At 35.0% G+C, this 14,917-nt stretch overlaps 1 long non-coding RNA gene across 1 annotated transcript in view; it reads right to left on the bottom strand.

The window, feature by feature from the left end:
* The window catches only part of LOC147469029 (uncharacterized), an 85,355-nt gene that overhangs the window by 20,808 nt on the left and 49,630 nt on the right, over positions 1-14,917 (bottom strand). The window contains exon 2 of the long non-coding RNA XR_015192206.1: positions 9,232-9,268. This is a non-coding gene — a long non-coding RNA (uncharacterized LOC147469029). The remainder of the gene's footprint in view (positions 1-9,231; positions 9,269-14,917) is intronic.

Here is a 14,917-nt window from a genome sequence, read left to right as displayed (position 1 = left end):
TTATCTTCAGTGCCATTATTACTCTTATCATTGTCATCATTAGTATCATAATCATCATCATATATCTTTATCATATAACCACCATCATTATTTTCATTATCATCATAATTATCATTATCATCAGCTTTATTCTGATAACTATCACCGTTGTCACCATTACAATATCATTCGAATAATTACCATAAACCTAATTATTGCTATCACTGTCAATGTTATTCTTTACAGCCATACAAGACTCAGTCATGCGTTAGGGCTAAGCATAAACAAAAGACATTGGGCACCAGACCATCAAGACGACCTATATACAAGGATTAAAAAAAGGAGAAACGAAGAAATGGGGGGAAAAAATAGAAGAAAAAACTGATACAGTTCTGTTGACTGTAAATGAGAGAGAGTGGGGAATGAGGACAGAAGTTACGAGAGAGAGATAAGAATAAGAGAGAGAGAGAGGGGGAAATCGAAGAGAGAAAGAATAAGAAGAAAGAGAAGAGAAAAGAGATAACAGAAGATAAAAAAAAAGATTAGAAAAGAAAAGAGAAAAGAGAATAGAGAAATAGGCAAAAAAAAAAAAAAAACAAATACGTAGAGAAACCGAGAATGATAAATAAATATAGATCAAAGAACAAAGTAAATAGACTAAAAAAAGAGGGAAAAAAAAAAAAAAGTAATGTGAATCCCCCCATGTAAAGCAAAACAACAAAGGTTTCCGTTGTAATCAGATTCCGATTGGTATTGGTCCGTGTGTCATGAGAGTGCCGGTGTGGGGGGAAAGATTATTTTTATCATATTATACCACAACTTTGGTAAAATGTCCATTGTTTGTTTTTATTAGCTTTTTTTCTTGTGATTGTTTTTTTTTTTTTTGTTTTGTTTGGTATTACTGTTTTGATAGACTGTGTGTTGCTTGCCAATTTTTGTTTATATTATTTTGTTAGTTAGCCTTATTAGCTTCCAATCATTGATCATTAGACTTAAATGCATTATGTGTTTTGTTGGTGGTTAATATCGACATTAAGAATTGACTCATCTCAATATCCTTTGTATTGCCCATTATCATAATTGATAATGTCATTTTATTATGACATACTATGCCATCATTATTAGTAACATGCTCCTCCATCTCACCTCAATCCCCCACATCCTTCCACTCCTCCTCCGTCCTTCTCCTCCTCCTCCTCGCACCTCTCCCCCTCCTCTCCTCCTCCTCACGCATCCTCCTCCTTCCTCCTCCTCCCTTTTCCCCTCTCCTCCTTCCACCTCCTCCTTCCCCTCCATCAGACCTCCTTTCAGAAAGAGAATCAATCCACCAGTACATAACCTCCCCCCCTCACTCAGCACTACCTACGACTCCTCCGCCTACTCTTCCGCCTCCGCCTCAGCCTCCTCCTCCTCCTCTCCTCCTCTCCTCCTTCCGTCCTCCTCAGCCGCTTCCTCCTCCTCCCAACGCCGTCCTTCCTCCACGCAATACCCCTCAAAAAGCCTCATCCGACTCACGCATCCTCCCCTTCCCACTCCTCCTCCTCCGCAGCATCCTCTCCTCCTCCCGTCTCCTCCTCCGCCCACTCCTCTTCCGTCCTCATTCCTCCTAAGAAGAAGAGAATAGAAGAAGACACGAAAAGAAGAAAAGAAGAAAAGCAGCCTCAGCCTCAGAATCCTCCGACAAGCAATACGCAAGAAATCAGCAAGGATAACCCCTCCAACATCCCATCCCTAAGACTCGTCAATAAGATGGCCTCAGAGCCGCACTTCGCGCACCTCTATTCCACCTCTTCCCACATCGGTTAAGACGCCTCCTTCATCTACATTATTCACTTATCATGCATATCCTAAAATCGCTTAGTTAAAATTTCTTGTTATGGATGTGAACAAGGAAGCCTTTTATTACGTATATTTTCTCTCATCTGTCTGCGGCATTCAAACCTGGGGGTGTGTGGGTGGGGCGGTGCATTGTCGGTTCAATAAACACAAATGGTTAACAAATCTTATTCATCACCTCTCCCCTTCACACCTGATTTTGATTGATAATGGTTTGTTTAAGTTTCTTAATCGGTAAACGACATGATACTGAATAATCCACTTGTAAATTTGACATGAGATAGGTAATCATACTATATTTGCAATATCATTGTTGTGTTACATATCTCTTGTGAATAACTGCCCTAGTTGTTTGGTTATTTTACCCACCGTCTAAGATATAAAAATGACATTAAGATTATTCTAGATTAATGCAATACAGATGCATATAATCTTATTTAAATGATGATATATTTGGTGTTGTTTTTCATTTGCTAAATAATTCATCTTAAATGAAGTTGATTTTGATAACAATGGAACATCGGCAAGACAGATTTTGATATTTTGTATTTCCATCTCTAGGGGGATAATTTTTGATATTGATATTAAAAGGTGTGGATGAGAATTATCATTATTATCATTGTTGTTATCACTACTTCTATAATCATTATCATCTTTATGATTATCATTATTATCATTATCATCGATATCATTATCACTGTTACTATTGTCCCTGTTGATGGTGTCATCATGATCATTTTCGCTATTATTACTGTCATTATTATCATATTGCTGATAATTACTGTCATTACTATTACTATCATTATTGTTAACTTTATTATTATCATTACTACTATCATTTTCATAGTTGTTATTAGTATCACTATCATTACTATCAGGATCATAATTAATATTATCTTCATTATCATTGTCATTGTCAGTATTTTCCTTGTCACTATTACTATAGTTATCATCATCAACGATATTCCCCTTAAGATCATTATCATAATTATCCTCTTTGTTATCATCATCCTTATTATCATCCTTATTATTGATATTATTATCTGTACTATTATCATTAGCATTATTAGCGTTATTACTATTATTACCATCATATATTATAATCACTGTTACTGCCATACTTATTATCATTATTATTGTTGTCATCATTATAAGCATTATCATTATTACCATCATTACTATGTTTGTTATCATTACAATTATCATCATTATAATTATATCGTTTTAATCATTGGTTATATATGTGATTTTTTGTTCAATTCCCCTCATTATAAATTTATGAATTCATCATAATAAATAAAAACAATATCAATCAGATCATTAAATGAACATAACATAATCTTCCATTCCTCATCATTCAATTATTCCCCCCTCAGTTTCCCCTATTTTCACCATCAATATCCTCCTCGGAAAATATGTGCACATGTATCATTGTATATACGTAGGCGTATGGTAGGTAATAAATTACATATACCTCTCTGTCACTGTTCCTATGTATATATGACTCTAGATATACTTAATCATAACATAAGCCTTCCCGTAGCATCTTCAATAACCTTTTATTAAGAAGTACAAGCGAATAATCCACGGATTTTAGATGGTACGCGAGGAGTTTAGCGCATAGCGAGCGCATCTTTTCGTTCGCGGCGCGCAAAAAACTCTTTCGTCTTTCATAATATACGCTATTGATTCAGTTAAGTCTATTGTAGGCATCATCTTTTTATGCATGGTTATGTATGGTAGGTTTTCATTTTTTATTTATTTTCACAAATTTTCATACAACAATTTATTTTTGCCACATAATTCATCTTCCTTCCTCTATCTTCTTCTTCCTTTCTCACTTTCTTCTTTATACTGGGCCATTCTCTATCTGCGGCCCCCTTCCTCTCTCACTTCCCTCAATTCTCTACCCTTCTCTAACCCGTCCTTTCTTCTTCTCTTCTAATTTTCCCAGTCTTCCTTTCTATATCTTCTTCCCCTTTTCTCCTTTTCTCTATCTTCTTCCCCCTATCTTCTTCCTCTTCCTCTCAATGTCTCTCCCCCCTCTCATCTTCTTTTCCCCCTTCTCACTAAATCTTCTTCTTCTATATGTAGCGTTGATTTCAATCTTCTCATAATTCCAATCTACTTCTTCGAAGCTTTGGTTATTAGTCATTATCCCCTCTAGTCTCTGCTCTAGACATATGGTCTCGATTCTTCTCTCTTCCTCCTCCTCTCTCCCTCCGAGGTAGATTTGAAAAGGGAAGATATACTCTCTTGTAGATATTTAATTTTATTTATACATATGAAACAGGAAATAAATATTATTCCCCTATTCCTTACTTTAATTTTTAAATGTATTTATTTTCGTTACAGTTGTCAGTGAGTTGTTTCCAATTGTAAGCGATTGTGGTGTGGTTGAATTCCATCGCATAGTTTTGTTTGTTTATTTTCGAGAACCTTCCGTGTAGTGTATCCATAATACGAGGACTATAAGCACACGTTTTTTTTTTTTTTTCTCCTTCTTCTTCTTCTTCTTCTTCTTCTTCTTCTTTCCTATGTTACATGATTTAATTGTTTTGTGTAGCTATAGTAAACAAACATATACAGATCAAATTAATTTCTACAGATCAAATTAATATGTCTGGTTTTGAAGATAGATAAACAAACATAGCTGAGCCACTTACATACAAGAAAAAGATAAAACCTCCTTTGATTTCCTTTGTTATACAGGGAATGGTGAAATCTGATCGAAAACGAATTATTTCTATTTGATTTCTTTTTCTTTCTTTCGCTCCTTCTTCTCCCGTTTGGTGGTGGTGGTTATTCAATTATTATCTAACATGTATGGCCTGCTCACAGGCACTCTGGACAAAATAGGGGAAGGTCAAGGAGTTAAAAAAAAAATATCGTGATTGTAAAGATATACTACTTGTTTACCTCCCTCCTGGCCCCCCTTACCCCCCCAACGCCAATATTTTCCCGTTTACCTCATGGAGGACCCCTACCACGTCCCTCCACCCACTCAGGGAACTCAGGCAGTTCCCCACACTCAGATGGTATTCAGGACAAATGTTAACAGATAACCAAAAAACTCGAATAACAATGTAAGAGATTACGATAAGCTAGAAAGTTCTCAGTTATCTATATATGACATTGTAGTGCAATATGCCAGTATGTTGCTTAAAGCGAAACATTTGAATTGAATGTTTTTGATATCATAACATAATTCAAGACTTTGGAAAATCATTAATGGACCAGATAGAAAAAAAATAAAGAATTCAAATGGTAAAGTAGAAATCGATAATGGGTATACAAACAGAAGACATGGAAAACGTAATAATAGGAGGCTATTTGGAAGGTGGCCATAGGAATTTTCAAGAATAGCAAAGAGTCATTAACATATCGCAAAAGGCAGATTTTAAAGTGGGTTGGGAAAGGCCTTTGTCCTATAGTAGACAGTGAATAAAGGCTTATGGTGGAGATGATGGTGATAATGTTGATTGTGATGATGTGTGTATGTGAAAGCATGTGTGTGTGTGTTTACATATAAAGAGAGATAGGGGAGATAAACAAAGAGTGAGATTGACATAGCAACCAGCGAGAAAATATTATTGGGAAAAGTCTACGGTCACCATTCACCGTGTTTAATTATCTTTCTCTTTGTTATCTATCTTTCCTCACTTACATATGCGTATTGTGATTCCAAAAAAATTACTATTATCTGTTATTGTTGTTTTCATAAGAATATATTTGCTGTGTTATATCATTACTACATTTTACTCTCCCCATTTTTTGGACCCGTTCCTAATTGTAGCGACTTTCTATGGCTCTAATCAGTAATCTTTAATCTATAAAAAAATGGAAAGCCAAGTTTAGCAATGTTATTATGAGCTCTCTCTTGTGGCATGAAAGTTTATTCATGCTTGCCTCAATGCTTTTGCCCCGTTGCCTCAAATCTGATACTGCATGTAACTTTATATATAAATGTTTGCATACAAGAGGGCTAAACAACATTGTTTAGTGTTTATTCACACTCGATGTATAGGTCCAGAGAAAAGATATAAGAATTTAAAACATAGTCATGTTAAATACATGTAGGGGGTATGGGTGTGTGTGTGTGTGTGTGAGTAGGCGAGAGAGAGAGAGAAAGAGAGAGAGAAGGAGGGAGGAAGGGAGAGAGAGAGGGGGGGGGAGGAAAGAGAGAAAGGGAGAGAGAGAGAGTGAGAGAGAGTGAGAGAGAAAAAAATAGAGGGTGACGGAGTGATGGAGAAAGAGAGAGAGAGAGAGAGAGAGAGAGAGAGAGAGAGAGAGAGAGAGAGAGAGAGAGAGAGAGAGAGAGAGAGAGAGAGAGAGAGAAGAAAAAGAGAGAGAGGGTGACGGAGGGAAGGAGAGAGAGAAAGAAAGATAGATAGAGAGAGAGAGAGAGAGAGAAAGAAAGAAAGAAGAACAAGAAAAGGGGTTACGAGAGAAAGGCAGGGAAAAAAATACATACAAAAAAAAGGACACAGATGGCCACATGTCCTTCACAGATTTAGTCCCCCCATGAATCATCCGTGCCAGCCCCGTGACCTCAACACTGCCACCTCCAGAAGACAAAAGCCCCTCACACCCTCACACCCTCACACCCTCATACATTCCCTGTGTCATTAGTATATCTCCCGAGACTTCCCAGGGCGTGAGAACGACGCAGTGAATATCAAGGTTAAACTGCTGGTCTCGCGGGGGAAAGGAAGAAAGAGAGAGAGGGAAAAAAAGGAAGAAAGGGGGGGAGGGAGGGAAGGGAGGGAGGGAGAGAGATGTGGGGAAATAGATATAGGGGGAGGAGAGGGAGAGGGAGGGAGGTGGGGAGGAATAGGAATAAAGAGAAGAGAGACAGAGGGGAGGGGAGTTAGAGAGAGAGAGAGAGAAAGAGGGAGGGAGGGAGGCGGGGGTGGATAGAAATAAAGAGAGGGGAGAGAGAGAGAGAGAGAAAGAGATGGGGGGGGGGGAATGATTAAGAGAGTGAGAGTTAGAGACAGAAAGATAGAGGGTGGGAGGGAGAGAAAGGGAGAGAGAGAGAGGGTGGGGGAGAAAGAGAGAGAGGGAGGGGGAGAGAAAGAAAGAAAGAAATAGTGTGAGACAGAAAAACAAGAGTGTGTGAAAGAAAAAGAAAGCGTGAGAAAGAGAGATAGAGAAGGATAATGATAAGAGGAGAAAGAAAAAAATAGAATATGGAAAGAAGATAAAAACATGAAAAAAGGAAAAATGATCGAAAATATTGAAATATGAAAAAAGAATAATCTTTTTTATTTTTTTTTCTTCGATTTCTATCATCATCATCATCAGTACTGTTATATTTCTTTTCTTCATTATTTTTGTTTTTATCAACCCATTCACGCCGGGGCGATTCCGGCTTTGAATGGTCGCAATGCCGGGGTTTTCGAACGCATAAGCCTAACGCCTCGAGATTAATGACATAATTGTCATCTTTATGATTATAATAATTATAATAAAAGTAATAATAGCAATAATCACGATGAAGATAATGATAAATAATGAAGTACTAAGAATGATAATAGTAATATTGATGATAACAATAGTGAGGATAACAATGATAGTTCAAGTGATTATAATGATAGCTATTAATTTTGTTATCATTCTCTTTCTTTACTATTAGAATTATTATTATCATTATCAATATTACCTTTATCCCTGTTGTCGTTTTCATTATCATCATCATTGTTTTATCATTATCATTATTTCTATCATCATTGTTTTTATCATTATCATTATTATCATCAATATAATTGATTAACCTAACCGTATGTAGATAAAAAAGATTATCTATATACAAGATATGGATACTAAAGAATACAAGAATACTGCTGTATGGGAGAGTAAAAGATGATTATCCTCGTTAGTAAAGGTGAATATTCCCACACGTAAGAAAGCTTGACATAACTAGCAAAGTTCTTATTGGCCGTAACAATTTTCTTAGACCTAAACAGCTGCATAGAAAGGTAGATGTTCGCAATCTGCAGAAAAGAATGGGCTTTTGACCCTTTTTGCTCCTTTGTCATTAGATATTCCAGATACAAATCTATTTATATACATACATACACACACACACACACGCACACACACACACACACACACACACACACACACACACACACTCACACACACACACACACACACACACACACACACACACACACACACACACACACACACACACACACACACACACACACACACACACACACACACACACACACACACACATATATATATATATATATATATATATATATATATATATATATATATATATATATATATATATATATATATATATTAAGTGCTAAATAACTAAATCACTGAACTATATAACGAAATAGATACAGATCTGGATATAGATATATAAAGTGCCAAATAACTAAATCACTGAACTATATAACAAAATAGATATGTGCTAAACTGATAAGACTAAAATTGTACATTTCGAACTTTGAAATAATACGGGAAACGAGACTGAATATTGTGAAATGAATATTGCTGAAATGACTACTTTGAAATGAGTATTTGGTGAGTAAGTGTGTTGTTATAATAATGATGAGATTGCCATGTAATGCGGAATTATAAGTGAATAGGGTGAGCGTTTGGACATCATTCATTAGATGATAATGTAGCGTATGCATAGTTATTAATGAATAATGAATGATTTAAAAATTGTTTCTTGCATTCATTTTTCTGTTACATTTAAGTTATCAGTGGCTCGCGGTTCCCATTCACAATTGACGAAAATAAATCTATAATAAAGTAATATCACAGACCTTGATATGATAAATCAATAAGCAAGTTGTATTACAATAACACTGGTTCTATGGAGCAAGTGATATATATATTCCAATTATAAGTAATTGTTCAGAAAATGAAAATAGTTTCCCGAATAAAGTGTGATAATTATTATTATTATCAGTATCATCATTATTTTAGTTATTATTATTTTTGTTATCATTAGTTTTATTATTTTTTTTAGTGTTTTTTATTGATATCGTTTTTGTTATCATTACTATTATTATCACAATTAATATCCTCATGATTTTAAAAATTACTATCAATATTGTCTTATTACCATTATCATTAATATCATCATTATTTTCACTTTACTTATCACCATCACCATCATTATTGTTATCATTTTTACTATCATAATTATCATCATCATACTTATCATTATCATTGTCCTTATTACTATCATCATCATCATATCACAACTATCCCTAACATTACCGCTATCATTAATATAATAACAATTTAGTAGAAAAGTTACAAGATACCCCGCATAAATCGTAGTAACATAGATAATAGTCTTTCAGTCTTTCTGTAAATGATCTATAAATTTTCTCCTCTCTGAATCTATGGACAACGAATATGAAACTGTTGTTTTACCTGAGTCACCCCTTAAACAGCTGTGCGTTGATCGTGCCTGTGGAAGATATAGATATAATTAGTGGATCTGTTCTGCAGATGATATCGGTAAGGATAAGTACAGCTGTTATGATGATTGTCAGTGTAGTGGGAGGCAAAAAAATCGTCTATGTAATTCTTTGTCATTGGTTGATATCATAATTCGGATGTTTCAGAATATTAATTATCTTTCCTGTGTATCAATGCATGTAGGTATGTAGATATACATGTGTGTGTTTGTGTGTGTGTGTGTGTTTGTGTGTGTGAGCGTGTGTGTGTGTGTGTGTGTGTGTGTGTGTGTGTGTGTGTGTGTGTGTGTGAGTGTGAGCGTTTGTGTGTGAGTGTGTGTGTGTGAGTGTGTGAGTGTGTGTTTGTGTGTGTGTGTGTGTGTGTGTGAGCGTGTGTGTGTGTGTGTGTGTGTGATTGTGTGTGTGTGTGTGTGTGCATGTGTGTGTGTGAGTGTGTCTGTGTGCGTGTTTATGTTTATGTACCCACTTTCCCCACAGAGAAAAACAAAAAACCCGCAACACAGACAGGTCAGCAACCTCCATCCGTCAATAACTACAGCCGTACATCGTCTTCAAGGACACTCCTCCCACGAATGAAAAGGGAAAATGTGAAGAAAGAGGTCGAGGACGCGTAGGATATAGAACGTAAGTGAAAGCCGCTCTTCCGCATGACCGCTCCCGCCGCCGCCGCCGCTGCCGCCGCCACGACGATCCGACCCGTCGACTGTCTTTTGTTTCCGCTCTCGTTTTTTTTTTTTTTTTTTTTTTTTTTTTTTTTTTTTTTTTTTTTTTTTTTTTTTTTTTGACTGTTGATTATTTCCATCTCGATTTGTTTATGTGTGTGTGTGTGTTTTGGATTTTCTTTTATTTTCTTTGGTTTATTCTCTTTGAGATTTGGGTTAATTGCCGGAGCTTGTTGTTGTTAGTGTGAGAAAGTCTTGACTGGACTTTTTTGACGGATCAAACATTGCTTGATTTCAATATCAAGGGCTGTATCTAGTTAATCATGTCAAGATTTTATTTATGCAATACACACAAACATATATATATATATATATATATATATATATATATATATTTGTGTGTGTGTGTGTGTATGTGTGTGTGTGTGTGTGTGTGTTGTGTGTGCACACACGCACACATACATATGGGTACATTAACTAGTATAATAAAAGACTGATCATACGTAGTTTAAAGCTTAATATTATGTTATTCCTGATATTGTTGTCAAACACTTACTTTCATTTTCGTTCTTTTCATTTCCATGCTTATTTTTTCAAGCTCATCTACTTGAGATCATTGAGTGTTCCGCACTTGTATTTACCTCCTTAAATTTCTCTGTTTATTTTCATGAAAATTCTTTCGAGACAAGCTGTGCAAAGATGCGGAAACATCGGGTCTGTGGTCTGTTTGTCTCACTCCGTTTGTTATCAATTTTTGTTCAGAAATTCTGCAAGAGCTGTTTAATAGGTTCGTATTCCATTTATTCGTACATTGATATGAGAAAGATATCTCGTTCTACTGAGCCAAAAGCATGTTCATTTCATCTCTTTTAGATAAAATGAAAAGAAAATGAAAAGGTTTGGTTTGGTGTTTAACAAACCCGGTGTTTATTTTCTATTTCCAATCAACCGATATTCACAGATATAAACAGATGCTTCATATCCTCCCTTACATCCTGCCTATATACGTACAAAAAAAGAATATAAAAATCTCACAAAATTCAAATCCCTGGACCCCTGAGACCTCATCCAAGCGCACAGCCGTCCCTCGTCGGTACATTACTGAAGCTTCGGGTAAAAAGGTTCACACTGATGAAGCCCCATGAGCCTTTATTCTCGGACTCTACTCTCGGAATTTACTCTCGGACTTATTCTCGGACTCCACCTTCAGGAGAAGATTGAGCTCACGCTGCAGCTTGCGAAATTGCGAGGTTCTTTTGCATACTTTTTGTATATTGAGGTGGGTGTTACGGATATCTATTTTTCTTTTTATAGATATCATCTTTATAGATATAGATATCTTCATTTTGTTTAATTATTTGGTGTTATGGATAGTCTGTAAGGTGTCTGTCTGTTTTTTTTTTTTTTTTTTTTTTTTTTTTATTCTGTTATTGTTTATTTGGAAAACATACAGTATATTTAAGACTCATACTTTAGGGAAAGCAACACCTGTGTCTGAACTTACGAGAAGTTTAAAACAAAGTAAAACAGAAAGGAAACAATTAGATTAATGCGCTTTCGTTAATTTTGCTTCCACACATTAAATATGATTATGATAACGATTATATTGATAAGAATGATAATGATGATGATAAGAACAATGATGATTATAAGGATACTAAGGATAATGATAATAATTATACTGATAATAATGATAATGATAATAGCAATGATAATAGTTATGATAATTACAATGATAATGATGATGATATTAATGATAACAATAATGATAATGATGACGATGATGACAATAATAGTTATAACAATAACAACAACAACAAAAAACAACAACAATTATCTAAAAAAACAAAAAAACAAGCAACGGAAGCCAAAACAACAACAACAACAAAAAAGAAGGAAATTCTCAACCAACGCCGTACGCCGCGTGATCAAAACAAGTTCAGGTTATTAGTTAAGCAACGCCAAAGGGGGGGGGGGGGGTTCTCGCCTCTCCTTTAATCCGGGTACCTGGACGAGACCACTAGTGGAGGCATGTTCAGCTGCATCACAGAGTGGTATTTCAGCTTCTCTTCCCGGTAACGGTTTGTTCTGTTGTTGTCTGTTTTTTAGGCGGGTTGCGTTTGTCGGAAATAGTATTGGTGTTATTTTTGTTTTGTTTTTTAATGATGTGACTGTGTGTGTGTGTGTGTATGTGTGTGTGTGTGTATGTATATATATATATATATATATATATATATAGAGAGAGAGAGAGAGAGAGAGAGAGAGAGAGAGAGAGAGAGAGAGAGAGAGAGAGAGAGAGAGAGAGAGAGAGAGAGAGAGAGAGAGAGAGAGAGAGAGAGAGAGAAAGAGAGAGAGAATGTGAGTGAGAGAGCAACAGAGAGAATAGAGAGAGAGAAAGATCGACAGAGAGAGAAAGAAAGAAGGATAGAGCGAGAGATATAGAGAGACAGATAGAGAGAGAGATAGTGGAACAGAGAAAAAAAGCAGAGAGAAAGAGAACGATAAAAAAAGGGGAAAAATCTATAATGATAGATAGATAGATAGACGAATAGACAATGAAAGCAAGGAGCCCTACCAGACGTCTGAAAGAAACAGTATACCGAATCCTTTAAATTTTTCCTTCTTTCTCTATTGGGAGTTGCATATTTCAGAGGCAGTGTACCCTAGCCTTTCTCTCTCTCTTTCTCTCTCTCTCTCTCTCTCTCTCTCTCTCTCTCTCTCTCTCTCTCTCTCTCTCTCTCTCTCTCTCTCTCTCTCTCTCTCTCTCTCTCTCTCTCTTCCTACGACAGGGAAATCAAATATTTTCATTAAGTTATGATATCGATCATCATATAAATATAAATATGCTAAAGGTGCATATATATATATATATATATATATATATATATATATATATATATATATATAGAGAGAGAGAGAGAGAGAGAGAGAGAGAGAGAGAGAGAGAGAGAGAGAGAGAGAGAGAGAGAAAGAGAGAGAGAGGCAGAGACAGAGAAAGAGAGAAAAAGAGAAAGAGTGAGAGAGAGCGAGAAATGTATCTGTGTGTTTTCTTCTCTTAATCCCCTGTTGTCTAATTCATTCTCCTCTCCTTTTTTCCGTCTCGCCCCCCCCCTCCCCCCCGTCTCTTCCCCCCACACCTTTGTCATATATCAATTTCCTAACAGTATTGCAATATTCATCGCCAACAATCCTTTGTAATCTCTCTTCGAATACAGCTGAAGATTTTATCATTATTACGATGATGATTATCAATGCTATTATCATTATGATTGTTTTCGTTATTATCATCATTGTTATCGTCATCCTTTTTATCATGATCATTAGTGATATTGTTATGATCATTGTTATTATTGTTATTATTGTTTTTATTGTTATTATCATCATTATCATTATTATTATCACTATTATCATTATCATTATCATCACTATCCTTTTATTGTCATTATCCTCATCATTATCACTATCAATAATATCGCTATTATTGTTGTTATTATCAGCACCAGTATCCTTTTTCCTATTATCATTATCATTATTATTATCATTATTATCATTCCAATTACTATTATCATTATAATTTTTCATATCATCACTTCAGTATCGATATATATTACTTTTGTTAATATCAATGTTATTGTTATAAATGTTATTACTCTTACTATTACTACTGCTATTTTCGTTGTTATTATAATAAGTATTGTTTTCATTATTTCTGTTATTCTTATTCTCATTCTTAATCTTATTCTTATCATTATCATCTATATTGCTGTTATTATTATTATTATTATTGCTATTATCATTATCTTCCATCTCTATCGTTTTTATTACTCTTTTTGTTATCAATATCATAATCTTTATTCATATCATCTTTATCATTATCATTATTATTGTTATCATCTTTACCATCATCAACATTATTATCATTGTCAAATCATTATCATTATTCTCATCATTGTTATTACTATTATCATTATTATTATTTGCATTATTATCATCATTGGTATGTTTAGTATTATTGTTGTTGTTATCATTATTATCATTAATATATCTACCTTACTAATATCATTATTACCATCATTATCATTTTAGCTATGTGAATTATCATCATTATTGATATTATAATCATAATCATCATTATTGATATTATAATCACAATCATCATTATTGATATTATAATCATAATCATTATTATTGATATTATAATCATAATCATTATCATTGATTATCATTATCATCATTATCAACATTATCCTAATCATCATCACCACCACCACCATCAACATTACTGTTATCCTTTTATTACCTTGCGTTCTAGCCCTCATTAGCATTTTATGAAGTCGATATGTTAGATGTCAAAAATTGTTTTTCTTCTCCATTTTTTATTTCAGGTACACAAGTAAACGCATTTTTTTTGTTTTGTTTTTTGTTTCTTTCTTTCTTTAGCAAGACGAAAAACTAACTTGAATTAATAAAGGCTCTTTTCTCCCGTGTGAATATAACTTATAGATTGAAGAATTTTGGAAGAGAGTTGAGGAAACAATTCATTTTTATTTTTATTCTTCATTTTTTCCTCTTCCTCCTCCTCCTCCTCCTCCTTCTTATCCTCATCCTCCTTATCATCATCATCATCATTATTCATATAATTATTTTCCTTCTCCTTCTCCTCACCCTCTTTCTCCTCATCTTCTTATTCTTCTCCTTTCCCTCCTCCTCCTCCTCTTTTCCTTCAAATTCATCCTTCAAATTCTTCCTATTTTCATCTTCCTCTTCTTTCTCATCCTCCTCCACCTCCTCATCATTATCATCATTCTTCGAATTCTTCTCTTCCTCCTGCTCCTTCTCCTCCTCCTCCTCCTCCTAATCCTCCTCCTCATCCTCCTCCTTCTCCTCCTCCTCCTCCTCTTCCTCAGTCTCCTCCTCCTCCTCCTCCTGTTCCTTTCCTCCTCCTCCTCAGTCTCCTCCTCCTCCTCTTCCTTTCAT

The sequence above is a fragment of the Penaeus japonicus genome, unplaced genomic scaffold, assembly GCF_977035675.1.
Source record: "Penaeus japonicus unplaced genomic scaffold, GWHDUDI00000001_assembly GWHDUDI00000024, whole genome shotgun sequence".
Taxonomy (NCBI): domain Eukaryota; kingdom Metazoa; phylum Arthropoda; class Malacostraca; order Decapoda; family Penaeidae; genus Penaeus; species Penaeus japonicus.
Note: the sequence above shows the minus strand (reverse complement) of the source record. Positions and strands in the feature narration are given on the sequence as shown.